This window comes from Argiope bruennichi, chromosome 5 (genome assembly GCF_947563725.1).
Source record: "Argiope bruennichi chromosome 5, qqArgBrue1.1, whole genome shotgun sequence".
Taxonomy (NCBI): domain Eukaryota; kingdom Metazoa; phylum Arthropoda; class Arachnida; order Araneae; family Araneidae; genus Argiope; species Argiope bruennichi.
In genome coordinates, this window is record NC_079155.1 from 105,758,728 (window position 1) to 105,786,546 (window position 27,819).

The window sequence follows — 27,819 nt, forward strand, 5'->3', positions numbered from 1 at the left end:
TCTGTTATATATTATTTGTCTGAAAGTACATCATCCGATCATAATGACTTCAAAAAAATTTGTTAATCAGACATAATGTTGTTCATTTTGATTGGCCGTCAGTTGCAAAATCAGCTTTATAAAGAAGGGAAGAGAAAATTACGAAACAGGCCATTTATGACATCTCAGAGGAGAACTAGAATACCGAACAAAAAAATAAATTTATTTGCTAGCATTTGTGTGTTTTCTAAAATAAGGACATATTCCGATAACAAGGAAAGTTTCGATAAACTGACATTATATTCTGCATGTATTCTCAATGCCTGTCTATATTCTTAGATATTTGATGCATACGAAGAGACAGACAGACAAAGAGATTGTTTGTCTAAAACAACAATATGCAGAATGGGCACTATGTCTAGCCCCATATCTAAATGTGAAAATGAAAGAACCGTAAGATAGCAATGTAAATCGTTGACGATAGCAATGCAAAAGGTTTGCCATTAATTCTATTTGTATTATTTTTTTCACCAAACTATTTTTTATAGCTGTCATATAACAAAATGTCGAAAAAATATTTACAGGAAATTGCAAACTTATTAAAATAAAAATCTTGGATATTCATTATAAAGTTGATAGTATGAGTAAATGATATACCAGAACTATGATCGTATCAATTGTAAAGTAAAGCTAAATATGGCATTATATCGAAAAAAAATAAGACGGTTATTTTTATTATTTTGCAGTTTAAAATAAGCATACAAACTTATTGGATGGAACGACATGAGTCATCTATCGGGTGTTAAACTTATCGCAGAAAACACACTGCAAAAGGAAAAGTATATTCAATAATATTCCAAATAGTCTCTTAAAACATTGGCCCCCGCACCAAAAAGCAAACGATTTCATAAATGTTGAAAAATTGAAAAGTCTTTCAATCGAACGCAGAAATAAATAAATAAATGTAGGAGGAAAAATTCTTTTTCCAAGCTTTGGGATTTGGCATCACATATATCCTTGCTGATGTATATATATGGATATATAAGTTTCCGGGTCAAATTCTTCAAATCAAACGGAACCTTCTGTTATATTGAACAAAGACCAAAATACCATAGGGCACGAAAAAAGAATCAGCAAACACTAGGAGGAGAAGGAATTCTGGTTTTTCTTCCGCATAGCTTTCGTTAAATTATAGTTCCATAAGTTCAGATTTGTCTTGTATTTGTTCTGCGGTTCTGGATAACTTCATGTGGAAATATATTCTTTTTTTTTCTTAGTTTAGTTGAGGTTGAAATGGATTTTGAAACAAGGGAACTGAGATGGAATTTGTATTGCAGATGCTTGAAGCAAAACGAATGTATGAAATCATATTTGTGCTGCCATTATTTAAAGATGTACTTCTTCCCAGAGACTTTTTAAAAGAAAAGAACAGTTTCAGGGGGATTTTTCTCTTACTTTTTTCATATTATGATGAAAAATTTATGTGGGCCTTCAAAATTTTTGAAGGAACTGTTTATATGCAATATTTAACTATTTCCATTTTCTATCTATTAATGATTCTCAAATTGAATCACAATTGATCTTAAATATGGTTTGTATCTGATTGCGTCAATTCAAACAATGACAAATCTTAAGCATGGATTATAAAAATTAATGAATTATATATTTAGATAACTTCAAATAATGATAGATCTTTAATATGACTTACAAAAATTTATCAGTCATTTAATTATATAAGCACAGAGACAGATCTTCTTAAATTAATCATTCAATGTTGAAATTTTAATTGTAAAAAAGTTGGTTACATTTAATCAAACAAAAATCTAAAATCCTCTTTGTTCTTTTTACGAACGGTAATTTTAAATAGAACTTTAAAGTAACAAGATATTAAGGATAATACTTTTATTTCCAAAATAAAAATAATTTTGTTATGGGTATTGTTTTTCTGAAACATGACTAATTCTTAGTTTTGCAAATGCTTTCTTAAAATTAAGATAGTCATAGAACTATCAAGAATGTCATTATTCAAGTGGGAATTCTCAGATTTAAAATAATCGTTTAAAGATTTGAAAAAAAAGTTAAAAAAAATCATTCATTTGCATTCATTTTAAAATTTATAAAAAGAAAGACTTTTCAAAAGAATGATTTTTTCATTTATTTATTTTTAAAAATTGGCAATTTTTTTTTAAATAAGCATATTTTTAAGAATGAAATCTAAAATTTATTTCATAAATAAAAAATAAAGTATGAAAAATATATATAGCTTTTGAGATAAATTAAAATTCTCGAATATACCTAGAAATATTATTACGTATATTCGACGTAAATTTTACATATATCACTTAAACTGAATATTATTTCATAAATAAAAAATAAAGTATGAAAAATATATATAGCTTTTGAGATAAATTAAAATTCTCGAATATACCTAGAAATATTATTACGTATATTCGACGTATATTTTACATATATCACTTAAACTGAATATTATTTCAGAAATAAAAAATAAAGTATGAAATATATATATAGCTTTTGAGATAAATTAAAATTCTCGAATATACCTAGAAATATTATTACGTATATTCGACGTATATTTTACATATATCACTTAAACTGAATATTATTTCATAAATAAAAAATAAAGTATGAAAAATATATATAGCTTTTGAGATAAATTAAAATTCTCGAATATACCTAGAAATATTATTACGTATATTCGACGTATATTTTACATATATCACTTAAACTGAATATGCGTAAATGCTTACGTATATTCGATAATTTTAATTTATCGCAAAAGTAAATCTTTATATTTCCTTTTTTAAAAATATAGCTAATTCCCTTTTAAAAGGACGTAATACAATAGTGAACAATGAAAACGTATCATCTACATTTCTTATGAATAATGTATTAAAAATATAAACTAAGAAAATAATACTATTGAAAAGAAGGTATTCTTGAATGATTTGCAACAAATGAATGTATCATGGTTTTTAATTGTGCATTCATAATTTAATTTGGTGCGTGTGTATTTTCTGCACCTGTCCAGTGCATAAAATGTGATAAAAATAGTAAAAATAGTGTGTAACTATCAACAGAAAATCTATTCATGCGCTACGACTGTATATCCTTTTAAAAAATACTATTTTTTTAATTCTAAAATCTTCTGAAAATCTAATTAAAATCAAGATGAGTAGACAAAAAAATTTTTTTGCCGAGAACAAATTTATAAAAAGATATTGGGAGTGGTTTAAATATTATTTAACATAAAATAACTTCCAAAATGATTCAGCTTTATCGACCATAAAATAATAAATACAGATTCAAATGGCTTTGGTTAACCAGATTATAATTATATTTCGAACCAAAAAAGATTCAATCGCATAAAAGCCAATTATCGCTGTACCGGTCCAAATAACTTTCTGATTTAAATTTCAAAAGATATGTTAAAAAAATTTATTTAAGAATATTTAATATAAGACAGATTAGAAAAAAATAATTATAATTAATTTTTTTTTTCTTTATCTGGACCCCAATTTTCATTGTTCAAATGAAGAGTACAATTGAAATCTTTAGTATAACAAATTTTAACATATGAAAAATAATAAATTTGTAATTAAATATTAAGGCTGAAAAAATATATATCAAAAAACAATTCATATTTCATTTAAAGTTATTTTGATATGATGATATACTTTTTTTTATATTGAATTAATATTTGAAGACTGTTTAAAATTTTTTTTGATGTTCTGGTGTTTAGGAATTATTTATAAGAATAAAGTTGCGGAAATATCTAAATTTTCTTTCAGTTCAATTATAAAAGAATATGAATTTTGAAATGTATACATAATTTAAAATCTTATAAGAACTTTAATTTTAAAATTACATGCTACACTTTTTTTCACATGTACTATTAAATACGATTAATAATTAATTCAACATTCTTTTCGTGTCTGAAACAATAGTTAATTTTACTGCATTAAAATTCCTAATCTGATGCTCTAAGTTTATAATAATGATAATTACCAATGACTTTTATAATCAATAGATCAATCGATTACATTGATAGACATTAATTCGATTTTTTAAAAGTATCGATAAGTACTATTCTGTAGAAAACTAATCTAAACCGAAAGTATAATAGAAAAAAATAGATATTATGCTCTCAACATTCCCATATTCTTCTGTTAGATAGAGAACGCCAATCTAAAAAACAAATTATCATCTAAAGGGATACTGAAACTTGCCATTGCATTTTCTGTAATTTGATTGAACGTGCAAATAATCATGGCGATTGAAATCCAGTAAAACAGATTATAGAAATATGCATCATTATTTGTAAAAACCATGTTGATATGATGGTGTAAACCAGGTATTAGGTTTGATTTTCAAGATTTGAATAGATTTGTGTTACTCGATTTGTATTTGTATGTTATTTTCATATCGACATGGCATGCAAGTAGTAAGTGTGAGAGTCATTTTCGTTTTCATTCTTGTCGTCTGACCACAAGTAAAAAATTTGGAATATGTCGGAATATTATAATCCCGTCGATTCAAAACGAAAAATAAATCCTGTAGATCAAATGCTGTTCTTTATATTTCATCTAAGATTTCTGCATTTTCACATGGCAGAGTATTGAGAATGTACAAAGAAGTAATATTTTTGAAATCATTCTTGAAAATGAAATGTGGTAGAGTATAAGCGACCATTGATGACATATTTAGATGTTGCGATCTCTTAAGGGACGTCAGCCATCTGACTCTCCGACCCTCCCCGAAGGCACACGGATTTAAACCATAAAACTGAATGACCGGACCGCCGCAACAGCAACACTGGCAGGAACTGTGGTTGAGTCCTAAGAACCCTCACCGGCCACGGTACAACCCTCCCAGAAGGGAGTACGTCCCGTCATCGATGGGAGGAGTCAGATCCTCCACCTATTTCTGTACCCTCCAGGGTGGCGAGATCCAACCACCATGCCGGAAGCATCTCATCCTCATTCTGAGGTGCTCCCGGGGGGTTGATCTCTTAAGGGAAACAAAAATTAGCAAAACAGAACCAATCATTTGAGGTGGGAGGATAATTTTTTTGTGTACAAAAGTCCATTTAAAAAATCCAGTATCAATTATTTTCAGTGCATAGATATTTACCTAATTATCAGAAATATGCATTTGAGAGATAATCCATTGATGATGGAATTAAAAATAGACTTGAATCATATCATTCGATTTTAAAAAAAGCATTATTCTAATGAATTTACATTAAACAATATTATAATTTAAAATTATGGTCTCACTTTCCCTCTTTTTTGTAAATGAGCTTCTTACAGGGAACAACACTCAGTTTCATTGAATATTTCATCCCAAGACAGTTAATATTCATACTCTGAGATCCAATGTAAATTCAGCACTCGCTATTAAACCATTCTGTCTCGTTTGACATTAATGCATTCATATTTCAGATGCATTTCATAACGGATTCATCTGTATAATGATACGCGTAATGTTATCTAATATCATCTGTACAAAGACATACATCAAACCAACCAACGTGCATTTGTTGTAGACATAATAAAGTCGTAGTGCAAACTCCCGTTCGCATTACTCCTTGAATGCCGCACTGGAGGGATGTCCATACCAATAGACCACTCCCTGCCAGTGTGAATTTAATTCCGATACTGAAGTGAAATAATGGGCATCCATGGTCGGAGAGAATAAATAGGGCCGCTAGTGAACTTTCTCATTACTAACAGTTAATAGACATCAGAGACGTCTACAGTTCTCTCAGCTGCATTAAGGTCGTAGCTCTGTGAAGTAATAATAATTAGAGAAACACGTAATAACGTACAGGATATATGCATCTCCTGCTCAGTTTTGGGCCCCGGACATTGTTTGGCTAAATGGACACTTTCCATAATTTAGTTAAGTACTGGAATTTGAGATTGGGTTTGGACAAGCTGTATCTAGATAAATGAATTTTGGGTCGAAACCGAAATAAATAGAGAACACTAGATATGGGAGACGAAGAACGCAATTAAAGCAAAATAGCTGCCGTGAAATTGTTAGCTTGTCATCAGCTGGAACCTAATAAAGGGATTGTTTTATTAGCAAAATTATGCTGTTGCTATGGTAATGACGAGAGATGGGTAGTGTTTTACTAAAAGCAAGGTTTTGATAAATTTCAGTTTTAGTATTATAAAATATTATGATGCTGTAAAGATTTGTCGCTAACAGTTCATTTTCTCAAAAAAATAATAATTTCTATAAATACCGATAAACTGTTATTAATAGCATTTTTAAATATATAATTAAGTGTATTTTCACTTATCGTTTCATTTCACTTTTTTGAAAAAGGCAGTTATTTTAGTAATTTTTTTTTTTTTCAAAATTTTAATTTCATAGTGAATATGTTTTATCCAGCGAAGGAAAAATATTATAATGTAGAGTGAAATTTGCTCAATTTATAGAAGATAAATTTTTCCATAAAATTTCTTCTCTTCTAATCTTATGTACTTAAAATATAAAAATTGACTTTATATTCAGTAACAGGATTCCAAGTATTAAAAAATATTTTCTGTGTGATGCATAATCTTTGAGGTATTATCAGATAAAATGAATTTATTTCAAGTGAAAATCATTATTGTACGCAAGCATTACGAAAGGCATGCCAATATTACGTTATGATTTTTAAGCTGAGTTTTTGTAAATTATGGCACTAATCATTAAGAAATATGTCGAACATTTTCTCAAAACAGTTTTTTACATCGAATAATAACATTATTTCGTGAGAAATTTAGTGAACTGTTTCCGGGAATTTTTAATTCATAATGTTAGTGATTCATACAGGGCCAATTTGAGGAGGATGCAATGGAGCTTACGAATAGTCAAGTGCTTCTGTTTCTGAAAGCTATATGTCTCAGACAGATTTTGAAAAGAGTAATCATTCCCTTTTCTTTTAAATTCTAATATATTTACATTTGAATGTTATCACATCATCACATTTTCATCAATCAGTGGCAAGTTTGAATATTTCGAATCTTTCTATGCTTGCAGGTAGTTGTCTCTTCTGATAATGACTACACAATTCTAGTCATATTCTTAAATGGCATTGTTTTTTTAATCGAAATATATCACGAAAATGGAACCCATACACACACACATTATATATATAACATTATTTTGGTTGAAGCAGAATGAAGGTTTGAAGACAAAAAATTCAACGAGACGTTGTATTTTTGAATTTCATTTTAATATCCATTCCGGGAAAGCATAATTATTTACAAGCAGACGTGGACAAGGCACGTCCGTCACAGCACGGCACAAAATAAGAAGTCAAAAACGGGACGAAACAAATGATCACTAGTCTTATATATCATGGGATTTCCAGCCACGCGCCAATGGAATACATATGTTGACCTTTGACAAGGGCAACGGAAGTATCACTGTCATTTCATACGTAGTACTGATGGCGCATTAGTTTTTCAGAGGAATTAATTAAACTGAAAGTGGAATTGGATCACGAAATAAGAGAATATTTTTAGAATGAAGTAACTATGGGCTAAATTAAGAAAAAATCTTGGAAATTAATTACACACACACACACACACACACACACACATATATATATATATATAATGTGACCCATATTGTTTTAAATATACAAAATAAATAACATTCAAATACAAACTGAAGAAGATCTTCCAAAATTTTGTAAAGGCCAATGTTCCTTTGTAACACTATGTTGAATACGTTGATTTATTTAATGAAGGCAAAAGAATCGATTGCAGATTCTGATTCCAAGATCCCAATAATGTAAATATTAAAATGTTAATTATTTTTTTAAATTTGTAATTAAATTTTGTTATTGCACTGAACGGTAGAGTGTTCTTATTACCTACTATCGCATCTACATTCAAACCTTTCTCAAATACTAAAATGATAATAAAAAAAAAAGCTGCTTGAGATATATCATTAATTAAGAACCATTTACTTTCTTAAACATAAAATATTATTAAACAATGTTAAATTCAAATTAGTATAAAAATTAAATAATTTTGATGATATTAACATACATTTAATATTCAATATTTGAAAAAAAAATTACATATTGTAATATTCGAATAATTTGTGTTCCAAAATTTATTTCATACGCTTAATGAGCTACTATCTATGTTATATCGTTTATTAACAATTATTTGTTTCATTCAATTATTGTAATAAAATTTAAAAAAAAAACTACAAAATAATTTAATTACTTATACAAATATTAAACTATTTCTTATTTCATAACTTAATTACTTATAACTCCGTGATTCTTTAAGTCCTTAATACAAAAATTTGTGTAATATAAGGAATAGAAAAATGAAATAAATTTATAATTTGTTGTATTAGATTTTTTTAATATTAACAAGACAACTTTATATCAGATTCCACTTTTGCTCGAACGAATCTTGGGTTTATAAGCTTATTTTATCAATGGCATATACCAATAAACAAATAAATTGTCGCATAATTCAGCATCAATTTTCATTATCATAGAAGATTTTAAATATTTCGATACCTTGATATTACGAATTTCCTTTGCTCAATACGATTTTTCTTAATTTTTATACAGTTTAATACAAAAATGAATTATATGAGATATTCAATATTGCTTTATATAGAATTTAATGTAGCAGTTTTGTTACTTGTAGTAGTTTGTTGTCTTTTTAAATTATGTAGAAATAATTGTCGCATAATTCAGCATCAATTTTCATTATCATAGAAGATTTTACATATTTTGATACCTTGATATTACGAATTTCCTTTGCTCAACACGATGTATTTTAATTTTTATACAGTTTAATACAAAAATAAATTATATGAGATATTCAATATTGCTTTATATAGAATTTAATGTAGCAGTTTTGTTACTTGTAGTAGTTTGTTGTCTTTTTAAATTATGTAGAAATAGTTGTCGCATAATTCAGCATCAATTTTCATTATCATAGAAGATTTTACATATTTTGATACCTTGATATTACGAATTTCCTTTGCTCAACACGATGTATTTTAATTTTTATACAGTTTAATACAAAAATGAATTATATGAGATATTCAATATTGCTTTATATAGAATTTAATGTAGCAGTTTTGTTACTTGTAGTAGTTTGTTGTCTTTTAAAATTATGTAGAAATAATTGTCGCATAATTCAGCATCAATTTTCAGTATCATAGAAGATTTTACATATTTTGATACCTTGATATCACGAATTTCCTTTGCTCAACACGATGTATTTTAATTTTTATACAGTTTAATACAAAAATAAATTATATAAGATATTCGATATTGCTTTATATAGAATTTAATGTAGCAGTTTTGTTACTTGTAGTAGTTTGTTGTCTTTTTAAATTATGTAGAAATAATTTAAGAGAAACATCTCAAAAAACCGCATTAATTTATAATAATATATAGAGAGTAAAATATATACTTTTAAATTATTATAAATTATCTCTCACATATTCAAAAGAATTTGTAAAGACTAAATAGCTTTTTGAAATGCCATGCGTAGTTTAATTTTAAGAATGTTTACTAATACTCTAAAAATCATTTTAAAAAAATGAATAAAAGTCCTACAAAAATATATCGTTTTATTAGTACATGCTATCCATATTTCATGTGTAACATTTTAAAATAAATATTGGCCACAATATGGATCTCTATCTAGATAAATATTCCGACGTTCCTTTTAAAATATTTGCCTTTTCGAAATATTCATAAAATCAAGAGGCACAAACTGATGATACCTTAATATTTTTTTTTCATAGAAACCTTTTCGAAACGTCGTCATACATACAAAGACAAACTATACAGTGATTCCAAAGTCATCAAATTTTTCTATCGATTTATCTTTTTTGAAAAAGAGCCATAAATATCTACCATAATCCTGAAAGAAATATTTTACGACTCCGGTTAAGGCAAGACGTCGAGGCTAAAAGCACGTTCTTAGTAAGTGGGACAAAAAGTACAAATCCGGGACTCTAAAAACTTTTTTTTTTCTTTCAGACACGAACTTTTTTGCTAAAATGTGGGGCGAATATGTTTCTTTTATTAGCTCGTGCTGGAAGGCTTTTTCCTGTTGTTCTTGCATTATTCTGGACCTCGCCAGCAAATACACGGTAAAAACTTACTCATCTGAAGTTGAGTGTTTCGCCAAAGCTGTTGTTGATATTGGAGTGGAGGCTGTAAAATTAACTTTTAAGAATTTCGGCGGGAAAGAAGAGATTCTTGGGAAATTTTATTGTGTCTGGTTTATGTTTGTGCTTGTTTATTGGGGCTAATAAGTGCTCTATTTTCTTCTGATTGTTACCACTTTGCAGACTGTTTCCACAGATAAAACAAAGTAGAAAACATGAAATGAGAAGTTTTCTGTGTCGAGAGATCTAATCCAAGTAAAAAATTCAATTTCACTATTTATTTGATTGAATGAAATTCTAGAATAAATTTCAAATACCGAACTTTTTTTTTTTCATTTAGAGAAATTTCTTGAAGAAAGACTATATTTTTTCTTTTCATATTCTTAATTCTCTTGATATATTTCAAGTTTGTAAAAATGTAATTTTGTAAATGAATTTCACCAGATGGAATTTTGAAATTCTTTTCTGTTGCGTGTTCTTGATGTCAAAAACATATTTTAATATTTTAAAAACTTAAACATCAGACAATGGATTAATTTTAGTTAAATTTTATTTACATATGAAAGGCGCCATTTGACTCACAATTAGAAAAACTGATTTTAAATTATCAAGATATTTTATAGTAAAGAGTTACATGCTAAGGCTCTAAAAATGCAATTAAAAGATGTCTCTAAATATATGTTTTTATTAGTAATATTCTTTAGATACTTGCTAGTTTGCAGAGAATATTGATTTCATTTAATTTCATTTAAATCTCATATTCTTATGCAATTTTCATGACTTTCTCAACAAAATACCAAATCGTGACAGATTTTTAAAGGCGAGTTATTTTAATAGAATTACATCTTTTTTTGTTTTTTGTTTTTTATGATTATGAACTTACCTGATGGTGTCAAATCTCATAATATCATAGTGCCATTAAAGGTAATTTCAATTTCTGATACCTTATGAAAACTGCACAGATAACAAGCATTCTTTCTTCCTGAATTTTCAAGAATAGCCGAAAATTTTTCTATTAAATAACGAAACTACTTCGAATCTGTTACTGAGAATAATTGAGAAAATTTTTAATGATACCACCAAAATGAAGGAAAAAATGGCACAGCAAATAAATTGTTATTTTAAAGGAAATTTTCAGACTGCGAAGAAATCTCTTTTCTGGTCTTAAATACAACTTAATTTTTTATTAATTAAAAATTTAAAAAAAACATTCCAAAGTGCACATCCCCTCCTTAACTATATATAAGCCAAATTTTGCTGCAGGTCAAAGGGTCTTTCCTATAGAGCGCCAACCCCTGCGCGCCCGCACATGCACACGTGTGCAGTTTTATTATTAGTATAGATAAATAGAAAGCTACTAGAGCCAAATTTAAAACATTTTTGTCCTAAATTTGGCAGCTCTAGGTCAAAAAACCTCTCCACATACATATATACAATATGTTTTATCATTACTTGAGAGTCAACAGAATGAAATAATATTTTAATCAGTGGAGTACCAATCAATTAAAATAATAATATAATATCAATTAATTGAAATATCAGGGGAGGGAATATAGCAATAATATAAAGACATTAAGCTACAATGGATATCAATCTAATGAAAATATACTTTTTAAAAAGAATTTTTTTATCTTATTTTATTTTAAATATTTCAGGTTATTATTGATGTACTCCTTATCATGGTAAGTCAGCCATCTAACTCTCCGACCCGCCACGAAGGCACACGGATTTAAACCTTAAAAACTGAATGACCGGAACACCGCAACAGCAACATTGGCGAGAACTGTGGTTGAGTCCTAAGGGCCATCACCGGCCACGGTACAACCCTCCCCGAAGGAAGTACGTCCCTTCATCGATGGGAGAAGTTAGATCCCCCACCTATTAGTGTACCCTCCAGGGTGGCGAAATCCAACCACCATGCCGGAAGCATCTCATCCTCAATTCGAAGTGCCCCCCCCGGGGGGGTCCTTATCATGGTAAGTCAACCATCTAACTCTCCGACCCGCCCTAAGGCACACGGATTTAAACCATAAAACTGAATGACCGGACCGCCGCAACAGCAATTGGTGGGAACTGTGGTTGAGTCCTAAGGGCCGTCACCGGCCACGGTACAACTCTCCCCGAAGGAAGTACGTCCCGCCATCGATGGGATGAGCCAGATCCCCCACCTATTAGTGTACCCTCCTTATCATGGTAAAATAAATGTTGACTACTAGCTTATATATCATTTATAAATGGAATCTAACATTCAATTACAATCATTCATCACAAAAATATTATCAGCAAATATATCATTTTACTCCCATATGTACCGAAAATAACTGCTAAAAAGGTTAAACAACGATAATAACTCTTCGGGACATCAAAAGACATTAAAGAGCTTATATTTGAAATGTTTGGGAAAAAAACCTTATAAAACACTTTACATCCAGAATATCTCTTGTAATAAGTTGTTGTTTGAGCCTTATTATTAACTACATCTTTAAGGTAACGTGCAAATAACTCAATTTTACCAAACAGGACATTGATATTAAAACGAATTTCATATGAAAAAAGTCTATTAATAAAGTTAATCAAGAATAGTAACTCTTCGAATTTATATATATAATTTATATTTAACTGAAACGAGGAGAGCCCTTAAAATAGGCTTAGAGACCAAAAACTTATTGCTCAACATCTCAAATAATTATTTTTTTAATTCCTCTTATTTCGAAAATGTTTACAATCTAAATTGAATGAGAGATTTCAAATATTGTTTCCAGTTTTAAATAGCTTATTAGATAGAACATGAGAGTGAATTTCAAAAGCTATCTTCAGAATACTAGATTACCTAAAGAAAAACAATTTTATTTTTGAACTATGTAAATGAACCTACTTCTCCTCTCTAAAATACCGTTTCACATTATTAAATTCTCTCTCCATTTATATATACGTATGTATAAAAAAAAAGAACAAATACAAGTGTCATCAATCGGCATATAATAATCCAAACTTATTACTTCATCAATTTATGAACGGCGAGGAATTTTTCATTTATTATAAATACGTTCCTGGCGAACCGAATTGATTTTCCGGGAACGGACTCAATTCTCTCACATATTCCGATATACCACACTCCATTTAAAATCCACTTCCAATAGTATCCAGGAAAGACAATAAATATCTTTCGGTTCATCGAATCATACAGCATCCTTCGCCTGGGGCTTATGCAAAACATTTACTTTAAGTGAATATAATTTATTCCTTAGGGGGGTTGGAGGAGATGATAAGAAATTCGAAGATTATTTATTATTTCTTATTCGACTCCGAAATGAATTTCGTTCCACATAGCTTGAACTGCATGGGAGAATGGACTGCAAACGCCTGGGGGCATCCCGTTCTCATTTCGTTCGAACCGATTCGGAAAAATGCAAATACAGCAGCTTTTCAATGCGATGAATAAACTGGGAAACCCTCTCTTTTGAAACGCAGAAAGGAAACTTATTCGGTTAAATTTTTGTTAGATAGCTTGTTTTTGTTTCATGGGAAGGAAATGGAAGCCTGTATAGACTTACTGCCATTTTGTTTTGTTTCTAGAGGCATAGTAGATCGAGTATGTTTTTCCGAATATATAGCTTTGGAGAAGAAATAACAAAATAGGAGACGGTGTCTCCTTCTTTTATAAAGTTGTTGTTGGCTTCTTTTTCAAAGTGCGTTATGAAGTTTACGTGTGTTGTTATGTATATATGAGTATATCTGCTGATAAAATGAATATTTTCAGAGTTTTCTGCCGTAGATTTGTTTTTAGACGACCTAGTTGTGCCAAGTTTGCCAAGAAAAATTTATGTCGACATCTTGTTTAAAGGAATTTATGCTCTAAAGGAAAATGTCTATGGGCCTTCCAAGATAAATTTTACATAAGCAACGCAATAGCACTTATTTAGAATGAACTGGGATAGACATGGAGAAACAAATTTTGTAAACTTGCAATATAAGCAAGGAGAATTTGAATTCTGCAATGCATCTCGTAAAATTTTAAATTAAAGTATTTTTTTTTTCAGATGCAGCAAAGCATTTTCTTAACATATGCAACGTTTTAGTGATTTTGAAGATGCATTGCGTCGAAGCAATAGTTTTACATAACAGAAATGAATGTGAGAAATTTAGTTTCTGTTTGACTTTTCTTAGGTTATGGAGTAAAGCTCATTATTTAATAATTTCGTGGCTAGTATAGTTAATAAATTTATCAACACATAAATAGCAATGTATTTAACTAAGATATTTCCAGAAATGGAAAATTTATAGCAAAAATTTAAGACTTTGACACTTTGATCATGAAAGTATAAAAATGGGGAATGTGTGAAATTGATTTGGAAAATCGGTTCAGCTTCGGAATTACTTCCAATTTTTATTTAAAAAAATCTTAAAGGTATGCAAAGGGGGGAGGGGGAGAATTGATTAATAAGGACGATAAAAATGAAGCGTAATTGAAAATTGCAACGATGAATTTTAAGCTCTGAGCGTTCTATAATTATATGCATGATGGACATAATACAATATGCATATAAGATAAACAAGCAGTGAGAAGTTTATTATATAACGCTGTTTATTCTTTGATTCTCAAAATATGCGTCTTTGTGCATGCGTCAGGAAACGTTTATTACATTAAAAAAAGGTGATGAGAGGAAATGTGAAAGGACGAGGATAAAAAAAAAGGTTCATTCGCCGATTCAGAAACCTCCTGCGCCTTTGCGCATGAGTCAGGAAGCGTTTATTTTATCAAAAAGGTGGTAAGAGGAAATATGAAAAGATAAGATGTTTACATTTATTAATGGGTGAATTCAGATTTTTCCTCTTTATGCTTGTCACCCATTAATGAAGTACATTCGTCGAAAAAACTCAGTCTTGTAATCCAAAAACGAGCCTTAAGCAATTTATTTGTAGCGGTTTGGTCAGAATGGTAGTAAATTTAAAGCTAATATACATCCTCATGGCATATCTAACCCCAATGTTATTATTATTGTTTGCTGTATTGGTTCTGGTGTGTGTTATTTTATATATAATAAATGTTAATAAATGTTATTAAAATCGTAAACTGGTACATAAAGTTTTTTAAAAGAGATGTTTAGTTTAGTTATATTAACGTCACGTTTTAAAGCAACACTATGGCTATTTTGGGATGGACTTCGTAATTTGGAACCGCGGTCAGATGACGAGGACGATACCTGAACTATTTTTATTAGATTTATAAACATAATAAGGAGTATTTTTATAAGTTATTATAGTATTTTGGTAGTTTATTAATTTATTTTTATTAGCTTTGTAAACATAAAATCTCACAAATTCAAGGCCGTCTTTCAAGACCGCTTTTATTTAAAATTATATCCATTAACGACGTTATGAAATACAAATAAAACAATATTATACTTCCAAAATACATATTTATCATTAAAATTTAAAACTATTGACACAAATAAGAAGTTTAATTTTGTTTTTATATTACGATTATTTTTGTAAATTGTTGTAACATTACATCGAACATTGTCTTTTTTTTACTTAATCAACACACATTGAGGAGTTTTCAGTATAAATTGATTTACTGATATAATAAATTCACACTAAAAACTTCCTGATGAAAAATTGAAGGTCTTCAAGCCGGTCTTTGTCAAATATTTGAGTAGGGGGACAAGATTTCTATTTCTTTATCAATTAAAATGTTCCTGAATTAAAAAATGATAGAATTATATCTGTCCGCTATATGATTATCTGTGTAACACAACCTCCTTTCCATTATTCAAAAATCGCAAACATTTAGGGAGAGATATGTAAATTTAAAATACGTATGATTATCTCATTCGAAGCCTTTTTCATATTTTCAGAACTAATGAACAGAAATAGTTGAAATATAAACTGCATTATTTCAGTTAATTTTATTTCAATTGGTATCAAAATTTCTATGTACATCTGTTCAATGTTTTCTACTGAGGGAGATTTAATAGTTAATATTAAATTTGTAGTAATAGTTTTTTTAAAAATTTCAATGCTTTCATTTGTATTATGCAGTGACTGACAATATCAACTCGCGAAGACACGCTTTCCTTACACTTTGTCGATTATGAGCATCAGTATTCTTAACAAAACACAAAGACAATTACATTTGCTGCATAGAATACTAATAACTAATCTAAATTAGTTAATAAACGCATAATAAGTGAAATACAAAAGAATAGGTTTTAGTTAAATTTCGTTTTATCTCATTAAGATGCATTTTAAACATATAGTTTTTAAAGGTATTTTAAAGATTATTGTGCTTTGAAAGTTCAGAAATAAAAGAATTACATTGAAATTATCATTTAGGAATAGTAAATAGATTTGATATTACAAAATTACAGACAAAATTTTCAACATTCGTAAAAGCTATCTAATATTAAAAATGCGAGAATGCGCAATGGGTTTCAGAGGCTTGAACATCTATTTTCTAAGATAAGAAAATGGGAGAAATTTCCAAAGTGCCTTTGGCTAACCTCCAAATGACCTTAAATGACACTATAATGAAACTTGAGTTTTTTTTACTGAAAAAAAATCGATTTACTTTGATATATTTCTAAAGCCCCTGGGTATCGAAGGCCTAATGAGCGTCTTTATGAATTAATAGACTGAGTGTCTTTAAAAAATGATAATCTCCGTTTAATATTAAGAAACCTAATAGTCAACTTCTCATATTTCACAAACCCTTTTTTTATAATTAGTACTAAAGTAGTATTATCTCTTAAAAGACGGTACTAACAAGAAGTAAAGAATTTCAAATATTAGAAAATAATTCGAAAAATTTAAATTAACGTCAGTGTAAATATTGCTAAGAACGAACAACAGGCAATTGGCCAAAGAAGGAAAACAATTTTTAAACACCTTTAAATCTCGATAACCAGCAAAAAGAATAGTTAATTTACAGGATATTTAAAATATATATATCTCTACGAGTCTGTATAATATTTTATTTCTGAAATTTCAATCAATTAATCATGTATTGCCATTAAACAGTTTCCCGCCAGATTCGCTCAAACATTCTTTAATATTCGTATTATTTCTGAAAAAGCCATATTTTTTTCTTTATTAAAGAAAAAGCAAGGGAGTAAAATCTCTTGGAGTTATATAATATTCCTCCCCCATTTAAAAATCAATTTTCCCGACATATTTTATTGTCTTATTAAATTTTTTGAGATTATTTCCGGACAAAAATACTTCATCAATATCATCTTAAAAAATAGTTTACTGTTATTAGATAACTACTATTTCAATTAAAAATAATTATCAAAGATAGTTTGTTAGTCTTTCAATAATCTAAATTTTGATTATTTTCTCGTATACGAAGCACACAAAGTATACTATATTTAATATAAAAGCATTAAACAAATTGATTCACGAGATTTCTTTGAATTCCTACATTTCTAAATTACATAAATTATGATAACTAACAAATGCTTGAGCTAGATATATGAAATTAGGTATAAGGACTTAATACTTTCTATGAAATTTTGTAAGAATTTCATTGAGATGAAGTCTGTTAGGCTGCCGCAGTATAATTGAAACAATAACTACAAAACATAAAGAAATAGGTAAATAAAATTTGGTAGACAAGTTTGGCACTTACAGTGACATATCCCGTGACAATTTGAGAATCAAATCTGTCTGAGGTGTGACTCATTGCCTATGTATACTTTCACTATAATTTAAAACGCAAAGCTTAAATAAATGAAATTTGGTACATGAACTTGTGACTATAACTGACGTCAAACGCCACCAAAGCACTCAAAAAGCCACCAAAATAATTTTTTATTTTATAATACTTGTGTATTAACCACTTGTTAGCGAATAATCGAAAAAAAAATCCAAAGATCGTAAATTAGATTCTGTAAAAACATCAGATTTACGCCAGAAAAACTGATCCCTCTTATCTGTTGCTCATTAAAAGATGCAGTAAATACACAGGTACCTATTTTTTTTAGTATTGTGGTGAAAGCTTATAAGCCAGTTAACAACTACGCTGCACGAGAACTTGCTTTTGTATCATGGTCATGTTACTGGGCTGCGAACCACAAGGCCAAGGTTCTATTCTCACTCTTAACAAAACCACCACATTGGTGACCTCGGACGGTGAACCTTCAACCTTCGTACAGCTGTTATCGCGCCATCTACCCACCAAACCAAAGTCGTCAGATTCACTTGACGCATCAACACAAAGTTGTCGGACTCACTTGACGCAGCAACAGCAACCACTCACCCACACACGGTCGCTCGCCATAACGCGTGGCGCTACTCAAATGGGTACAGGCGTACTAGAATCAACAGCTAAACATATCACCACTCAACAACCATATCGTTCGTCTCCCCTCCGACTCACTGGTTGGAAAGTCTGTGGTGAAAGCTTATAAGCCAATTAACAACTACGCTGCACGAACAATTGCTTTTGTATCATGGTCATGTCACCGGGCTGTGAACCACAAGACCACAGGTTCTATCCTCGCTCATCGCAAAATCGCCCCAATGTACTGCGAACCTCACTACTATCATATTGAAAATAAAAATCAGAGTATTCGTAGCGATTATGGTCTTGCCTAAAGACCATATTTTAATTCGCAGGGAAAGGATATGGTAGATTATTAGAGAATATGCTAGAGCATTTTATGGATGCCTCTCCCACTGGTTGCATGCAATGTTCCTGGTTTATTTGGTCTAAGTAGATACCAAAAGAGATATTAAATAATATAACATTTAAAGTTAATAATTAAAATTAGATAAAAATAGAATTTTATTTTTACATTCTATACTTTTTTGATGTTTTATGGAGCAAATCGCTTGCTTTTAATTCCAGAATTTTTGTAAATATAGCTTTTCAGATCACAGCCAAAATTTATAAAAAGTATATTTGCTGTAGTCGAAATAAATATCATGGCATACTGATAATAAAATTTTAAAATAAAAGGGTGAATAATGAAAATACACCTTGTAAAGTATTATGTTACAATATAATAAATAAAAAAAATGAGATTAATAGTTTGAAACTGTATCTCAATTACAAACATGTTTATGAAAATCAAATTTAATTCATGAGTTATTCCGTAGGATGTAAACAGATCTTCAAGTTCCTAATTTCGAAATTTTGAGCATATGCTTTCGTAATAAAGAATAAAATAATAAAAATTACATCTGAAATTGCAATTGATCTTTCTATTTTCTATTTTCTGATAGTACAGCTTCTATACGTAACATTAAGTTAACTAACCAGTTGGATGAGCACAAGATGGAAGGAAGAAAAAAAAAAAGTTGAAAGAGACGACAAACCATCCAGAGATCTCCAGAGAGAATCCCATGTGTGTCAAATCCTGCACGACTGTATTCAATTTTTTGTGAAGTAATAACTAAATGGAGAGGATAAGAATACTTAAACAAAGGGTGACAATGGGTTGAACTTACAGGGAAATGAGATTATTAACTGAAAAGGAAAAATTGATAAATTACATTGTGAGCATCTGTATGAGATGTATAAGCATATAAACAAATATTGTAGAGTCAGAAATCTGTAGCTTCAGTCGATGTCCTGTGTTTTGATTTCTTTCGTGAGAACTGCACTTTTGAATGAATAACTTAATTGATTTTGACAAGTGACATTTTGGCCTCAGTTATTGTGAAGAGGTCTTGGTATTTATGAATATGATTTACTATGGAGTGGATTTTGCCGCGTGAAAGAGTTTTCGATGCAACTCTCCAGTACCATTCTTCCTCGACGCTTGTTTCTGGCTTTCACATGTGCCATGAGAGAGTCAGTCAGCTTCTATATAATATAACGTAAAAATTATGGTATCACTTCTACAGCATAGTATTGCTACGATAATACTTAAAAATATTAAACATCTTTCGAAGATACTGTCATATTTTAATTCAGTATTTGTAATTGATTGCGTAAATAAATTAACATTTGTAATTTGCAATCAATTTAATGTTTCAATAGTTACATTGAATTTTAAGAATAATGATAATGCATTTGTTTTATAACACATTTAGCCAGTTATGATCATTTTTATGACTGTGATTCTTAGTAATGTAAAAATTAAAATGTAGTAAATCAGGAAAGTAAAAATTGAATTTGCATTACTTTAAACGCACTAATAGATGCAGTTTGCTGATACATTTATTAAATATTGCAGATAAAGGAGGATTAAATCTTATTAATTTTTTTTAATCTATACTTATAATAAAGCTCAATGTGTGTGTGTGTGTGTGTGTTTGCGCTCTACAGGCCAGACCATTCAACTTATAGCTACCAAATTTGGTACATGTATACCTTAGAGGTCGGGAATGTGCACCTGGGGTCCCTTTTCTGAAATTTTAATTATTAATTAATAACTAAGTTTCCCGCCAAAAAAATCTTCCATTTTCACCACCGCCAACTTTTCCGCCAAAATAATCTTCCATTTTTCCCACCGCCAAATGAGTAAGGCTTCAGTTTATTTTTCTCCCAACAGTAATGAGGCTAGGGTTAACATTCTTCGACGATTCTGTTTATTTTTTTAGTGTTTGATGCATTAAAAACTAAACATTATTAATTAATCGATCTGTTCATGATGAATCTGAGAAAATTTTGTGGACAAATTCTTGAGATATTACATAAATTAAGAAAGATATTCTTTAGTGCACATAAAGTTTAAGGGCTCAGTGACTCTACTATCAGTAATCATATTATTAAAAAATGCTTTGTTTCAGTAAAAAATATTATTATATGAATTGCAGTTTAGTCATTTCCATTTTCATTTGAAGCATAAATTCTACCGGAACTAACAGAAAATTAGAGAGATACATATCACGTTATGACTGAAGGCCTTTATAATATTATGCATGAATTATATGACTATCAAAATTTGAAGTTTTAAAATATTTTGCTGAAGAATCTATTAAAGTTGGAATGGAATAAAACAAGAAACTTCTATTTTCGAACATTTGCAAAAATGTACTTCAGTAATATATAGAAAAATTACCAACACTTACTCACATAATGCAATCAGTCTTTTTATAACACAGCATTCTGCCAATATAGCTTTCATAGACAGGACGTCGAAATTGAAATAATTCTTCTATAAAACACTCTTCCGACTATTTAATCTCGATAAAACTTTAAAAAAAATATGTGAACATCTTGAGTAACAGAATTTTCTTCTATACCGTTTTAACTCCGTTCTATAGGAAAGTTTCTTTTAACACGATTTCGATATAACCCTGTAAAAATGAATCGAACAATAACAGTAGAAGAACATATCTCTTAACAAGTAAAACCATTGCCTCTATTTTAGAATTTTGCAACACAAAGAAAAGAAATTGAAATTTTCGCAACCAGTGGCAAATGTTTCTGATTTATTTTTCATATCCCTTGAGAAAATGCAATTTGATGTTCGTATTAGAATGGGCGAAAATAGAAATAGTTGTTACTAGCTACGAAAATTTTAGTTTTCTTAGCTCTTGCAAAACTTCCAGAATAGAAGAAAGAACAGCGCTTTTGAGCGATGTGGTGATAGCACAAGCCGCATCCACAAGGCAAGTGATTTTCCTTTCGCTAAAGTGGCAACAAAAAAATTAATGGTGGATTATAACGATGGATTTTAAAATTGAGTATCATTTAATCATTCTTAATAGTTTTTAATGGTCTAAAGATCTAGTCTATTATTTGTTTGTAGTCTTTGTTATTCTTAATAGTTTAAAGAATGACATTAATCTTAATAGTTTAATGTAATGACATTAATCTTAATAGTTTAATGTAATGACATTAATCTTAATAGTTTAATGTAATGACATTAATCTTAACAGTTTAATGTAATGGCATTAATCTTAACAGTTTAATGTAATGACATTAATCTTAACAGTTTAATGTAATGGCATTAATCTTAACAGTTTAATGTAATGGCATTAATCTTAACAGTTTAATGTAATGGCATTAATCTTAATAGTTTAATGTAATGACATTAATCTTAATAGTTTAATGTAATGACATTAATCTTAATAGTTTAATGTAATGACATTAATCTTAATAGTTTAATGTAATGACATTAATCTTAATAGTTTAATGTAATGACATTAATCTTAACAGTTTAATGTAATGGCATTAATCTTAACAGTTTAATGTCATTCTTTGCATCGATGATAAGATCTACCACCTCCTATAATGCATAATAACTAAACAAGAAGAATGAATAAGTAAACCAGATAAGAACCTTCCTTTCATCACCACGTCATCGACACACTCCCTTATTTAGCACCAGAACACACCAAACAAAATTCGATTACCAGCCTCATATGCTTCTTTACTCCACTGGTCCTCTGAAATGGTTCCAAGTGTCTTTTCTATCGACTGTTACTGCCCTGTGACTTTCTTATTTGTTCCTTTCTTCTCGCGCACCACATTCGGCAAAATAAACAATAACATCATTACCATTGGGTTCTACCGAAAGGAAAAGATAATAAAAAAGAAAAGAAAAAAATGTTGGATGGACGAGTGGAAATATTCATATTTCGATTTCGTGCTTTCCGCGTGCATGCCGCAGGGTGGAGAAGGAACTGTTTCCCCTTTCATTGTTTGAGGTCATTATCTGTGGGGATAGAGATCGGAACATTTGAAATATGGAGACGGTGCCGATGCCAATATGTTCTCCGAAAGAACCTTGTTAGGGCGTGTGTTCCAATTGTCTTCTCTGTCTTCGCCTCGTCTGACATCGATTGGATTTGGGTAAGGAATGTTTGCGTTTCGACAGTTATGAATACATTTTTTTACATGGGGGTAAGAGTGTTTAATGAAATGCCTACTCCGGAAAGTCATTGTCACTTTTATTCATATTTGGAATATTAGTTACTTAAATAAGCATGCGCGTGATTAAACAATCGTGTCCCAAATTATTTCATTTTTTTTAACTTTCTCGCATATACAAAGTACACAATGAGAAAATATTATTCTTATAAAAAAAATTGTTATTTTGGTGAATCTCTATGTTTTGGACCCCCTTCATAAGTCTGAAAAACACTTTTAGAGCATCATGTCTGTCCACCAATTATTTATATATATATATATATATATATATATATATATATATTCTTTTGTATTTGTTTTTTATTTCCATTTAACAATTCTAGTTTAATGAGAGTTTAATTTTGTAAATGTGTTATTTTTGTTTCGAAACACTTGCTATCACGACTGAACTGTATGTCATGACTATTTGTTTCTTATCAGTAACATGCTTGTGGTGGTAACTTCATAAGCCAGATAACAACCTCCGGAAAGGAGTATATACTTTTTTTATTTCCTTTTAACAATTCTAGTTTAATGAGAGTTTAATTTTGTAAATGTGTTATTTTTGTTTCGAAACACTTGCTATCACGACTGAACTGTATGTCATGACTATTTGTTTCTTATCAGTAACATGCTTGTGGTGGTAACTTCATAAGCCAGATAACAACCTCCGGAAAGGAGTATATACTTTTTTTATTTCCTTTTAACAATTCTAGTTTAATGAGAGCTTAATTTTGTAAATGTGTTATTTTTGTTTCGAAACACTTGCCATCACGACTGAACTGTATGCCATGACTATTTGTTTCTTATCAGTAACATGCTTGTGGTGGTAACTTCATAAGCCAGATAACAACCTCCGGAAAGGAGTATATACTTTTTTTATTTCCTTTTAACAATTCTAGTTTAATGAGAGCTTAATTTTGTAAATGTGTTATTTTTGTTTCGAAACACTTGCCATCACGACTGAACTGTATGCCATGACTATTTGTTTCTTATTAGTAACATGCTTGTGGTGGTATCTTCATAAGCCAAATAACAACCTCCGGAAAGGAGTATATACTTTTTTTATTTCCTTTTAACAATTCTAGTTTAATGAGAGTTTAATTTTGTAAATGTGTTATTTTTGTTTCGAAACACTTGCCATCACGACTGAACTGTATGCCATGACTATTTTGTTTCTTATCAGTAACATGCTTTTGGTGGAAACTTCATAAGCCAGATAACAACCTCCGGAAAGGAGTGTACACTTTTGTCTAGTGGCTTTGTTACTCGGCTATGAACCCCAACGTTGCGAGTTCAAACCACAAACTTGCACATGCTGTATGAAATCACTGTCGTATATCTTTATCTGATATCTCATAAGCGTTTCAGAATGGTGGATTTAACTTTTATTAGTTCAATGTAAAATTTTCCTGTAATTTTTGTCAGTTAATATTAGGCATTGGACAGATGAGGTGGCGGTCAGAGCTAGTTGAAGAGCGTCTTTCGATGTCTTTCCCGCTTTATATAGCACATACTGTTGAAATAATCAAAACGTTATAGTGCCATAGGTATGAAGTGACGTTATATTTATCTATCGGTGAACACGACACATTAAACATTTTAAACTAGACGAATAGAGTTTCGTTTTTGACTTTAACAATTTTTTTAGTATTTTATCAAATATTGAAAGAAATCTATTCACATGAAGTATGTTTATCTGAGAACAGAGTATAAAAAAATAGAGTCTTCAAAACATCAAAAACTAGATTGCTGAAATTTAGTAAGCAGTTTAATCATCGAAAATGCAAATTGGTATTAAATTTTGAACAAATTCAATCCTGGAGTTGCCCATCTAAAGGTCATTATATTTCAATGCATATAAATGAGGTAACTCAAAAATTCAATACGTTAGGCGGGCAATCACTAGATAAATAAAATATATACGTGATTTTCTTAAAAATTGTAATTTTGCGTAAAATTCTGGTTCTAATGAATTTTTATGAAAGGGTCCAATTATTCTCTATGAAACTCACACATGCGGAAAAATAAAAATCTGAGTACTTAAGGTGCTCATAGTATAACTCCAAAATTTTTACACTAACTGAAAAAGAAATAACATTTATTAAGGAATATTTGAGAAAGTTTTGAAAAGATTGTTCTGCTATTTGGTTTTACTCAATTCAATAATTTAATTTCTCTAAACGGATGCATTTATATCTCGCTTACTTTTTTTATATTCCTTTCCGTTACATATTTCAGCCTACTTAATCTAAGCGATTAAGCCTAAGGATTTCATTTAGAGCAAAAAGTTATGAAATAATAAAAACTATAGAGGCTCTAGAGTAAAAAAAAAATGTATAATGTTTATTTTAATTTAATTATAAGTAAGCTTCATTTTATATTAAAGTTTCATTTGGTACATATTTCAGGACGGATATTACCATGTTGAATCATGATCAGATGACGAGGACGACACCATAGCCGACACTAGCCTCTTCAATCTTCCGCGTCATAGTAACAGTAAGACATTTTGCCTTGAAGAATTTAAAGTTCATCAGACCTCCTTACGTGACAATTCTTTGGCGGAATCAAGTTTCAAATGTAGAATACTGTAGTTCCGATTTTGAGCCTTTGCACTAGGATACGGCGGCTTATTTCGCATAGAATCGCAGAATAAATAAATTCATTTCTTGTTATATTTGTAATTAGTCATATTTCTGCCATATTTTTCATACAATACGATAGACACTTTAAAGTTTTGATTTATAAATATCATTCGGTAACAAATTTCTGTAGAGTAAAAAGTAATTCTCCTTCAGAAAAGAAAAGGGAAACTTACACATACTCAGAAAAACAAAATCTTTTGTCAATTTTTTTTTATTGTTTGGAAAAGAAATATTTCAACCCAAAACAAGTGTGTTAATTCTATTAGATGATATCAGCTCTTTTTTTTAATTAACTTAAAACCATGTAATTTAAATGTAGGAAAATAAAAAAAATAAAAGATCTAGTACCCCTTTTTTCCGTTTTTAATCTTTTTATATAATTATTATCAACAATATTTACTTTCTACAAAATCTTTATAAAAAAAAGTCTTTATAATGCGTATAGTATGAAAGAAAAAAGTAAAAACGTTTTTCAGCATTTCATAATTTTTTAAGTCAAAATAAATAAATTAAATAAAAGAAATAATACAGAGCAAATCATAAAAAAATAAAAAAAAAGTACAGAGAGTGAATTTTTAAAAGATAACAGATTGAATTTCATTGTCTCAAACCCTTTATTTATTGAAAATTTTTTAGCGTTTTTAACAAGATTTTTATTTTTGCATTTAAAAAATAATGAGACGTCTACCTCTAATAAGCATTATATTAAGACAAGCTTTCAACAAAAGAAACTGATTTTTTTTATTTCAACTCATTTTTAATTGTATATTGAAAAATATGAAAAATTATTTTTGTTACAATAAAAAGAAAAGTAGAGTTTTTTTTTTGTCTTTCATAAGATAAAAAATAAGCATAAGAGAAAAAAAAATAGATCATAAATTTTTGTATGATGTACTTGCTCTTTCGCACGTCTTTTCTCATAATTTCTAAACATATTACATCAGAATGACTTTAAAATATTAAGATCTCTAGAGGCTTTAAAAATCAGCGGCCCGATATATATATTGCACTTAATTTGAGCAAAATATCTTATGCATAACTTCATCCTCATGATTTCCCAAACTAATCATTCTTAAGTATCCAATTGTCATATAGATCAAAGCTGCGTCATTTCAGTAGTATTATGCTTCTTCTAGTAGAAGTTATTGTTGTTTAGTTTAGTTTAGTTATATTAACGTCCCGTTGTAAAGCGACACTAGGGCTATTTTGGAACGGACCTCGTCATTTTGAACCTCGGTCAGATGACGAGGACGACACCTGAGCTGGCACCCCCTCTCCAGACCACACCACACCACACCAAAGGGAGGACGTTTGGCCTTGATGGATTTAATGTGCAACAGACCCCCTTACACGACGGTTCTTCGGTGGAATCGGGTCTCGAAGCTGAAACCCTACGCCTCAGGAGCCGAGGCCTTACCACCAGGACACAGCGGCCTTTATTGTTGTTTCTAATGACACTTGTCATAGACAAACCCACTAACTTTAGAAGTGAGTAATTTTAAGCCAAGGGTGGGTTTTTAATTTTTTCAGTAGGGCCATCTAGGGTAATGATAACGATAATACGCCATGAATAATCGTATCTGCAGAATATCTAATTTCTGACGTGATTTGTCCAAAATTTGTCAGATTATTTTTTAAATCTTATTGTTGAATAACCATATATCTATATTATATAAGTTCTCAAATAATTTCTCTAAATATTGTCAGCGATTTTTTAAAATAATAACTTTATGTTATGGAAAATAATTATTATTGAGAAAAAGAAAATAGTTAAAGTATATGAATTTGAAATTTTAAGGAATAATTAAAATATCTATAATATATAAAATATCCTGATATATAAAATATCAGGCTAATATAAGTTTCTTTGTTCCTCTTTTTTTATTCTTTGTAGAACATATCATAATATTATTCCAGTGCTTTAAAATCTGATTTTGATTTGTATAAAACTATAATTTTATTTCTAACAGATTTAGAAAATATTTTACCTTTAATTTCACCCTAGTATAGCAATTTATGAACTTATAATAATTAAATTAAACATGTTTAAAGACATTACTTATAATAGCTCTCAATATAAGATAATACATTAATTGTATTCACTTTGTAGAAGTATTTTTTAACATAAAGATTGTTATTTATGCAATAAAATAAAAAAAATAACACTAATTCCATTATTAAAAAGGACATAGCAGCGATATTCAAATT

The 27,819-nt window shown here is 29.5% G+C and overlaps 1 long non-coding RNA gene across 1 annotated transcript in view; it reads left to right on the forward strand.

The window, feature by feature from the left end:
* The window catches only part of LOC129969458 (uncharacterized), a 55,945-nt gene extending 43,893 nt beyond the window's left edge, over positions 1 to 12,052 (forward strand). Inside the window, exon 3 of the long non-coding RNA XR_008784519.1 lies at positions 11,811 to 12,052. This is a non-coding gene — a long non-coding RNA (uncharacterized LOC129969458). The remainder of the gene's footprint in view (positions 1 to 11,810) is intronic.
* The last annotated feature ends 15,767 nt before the right edge of the window (positions 12,053 to 27,819 follow it).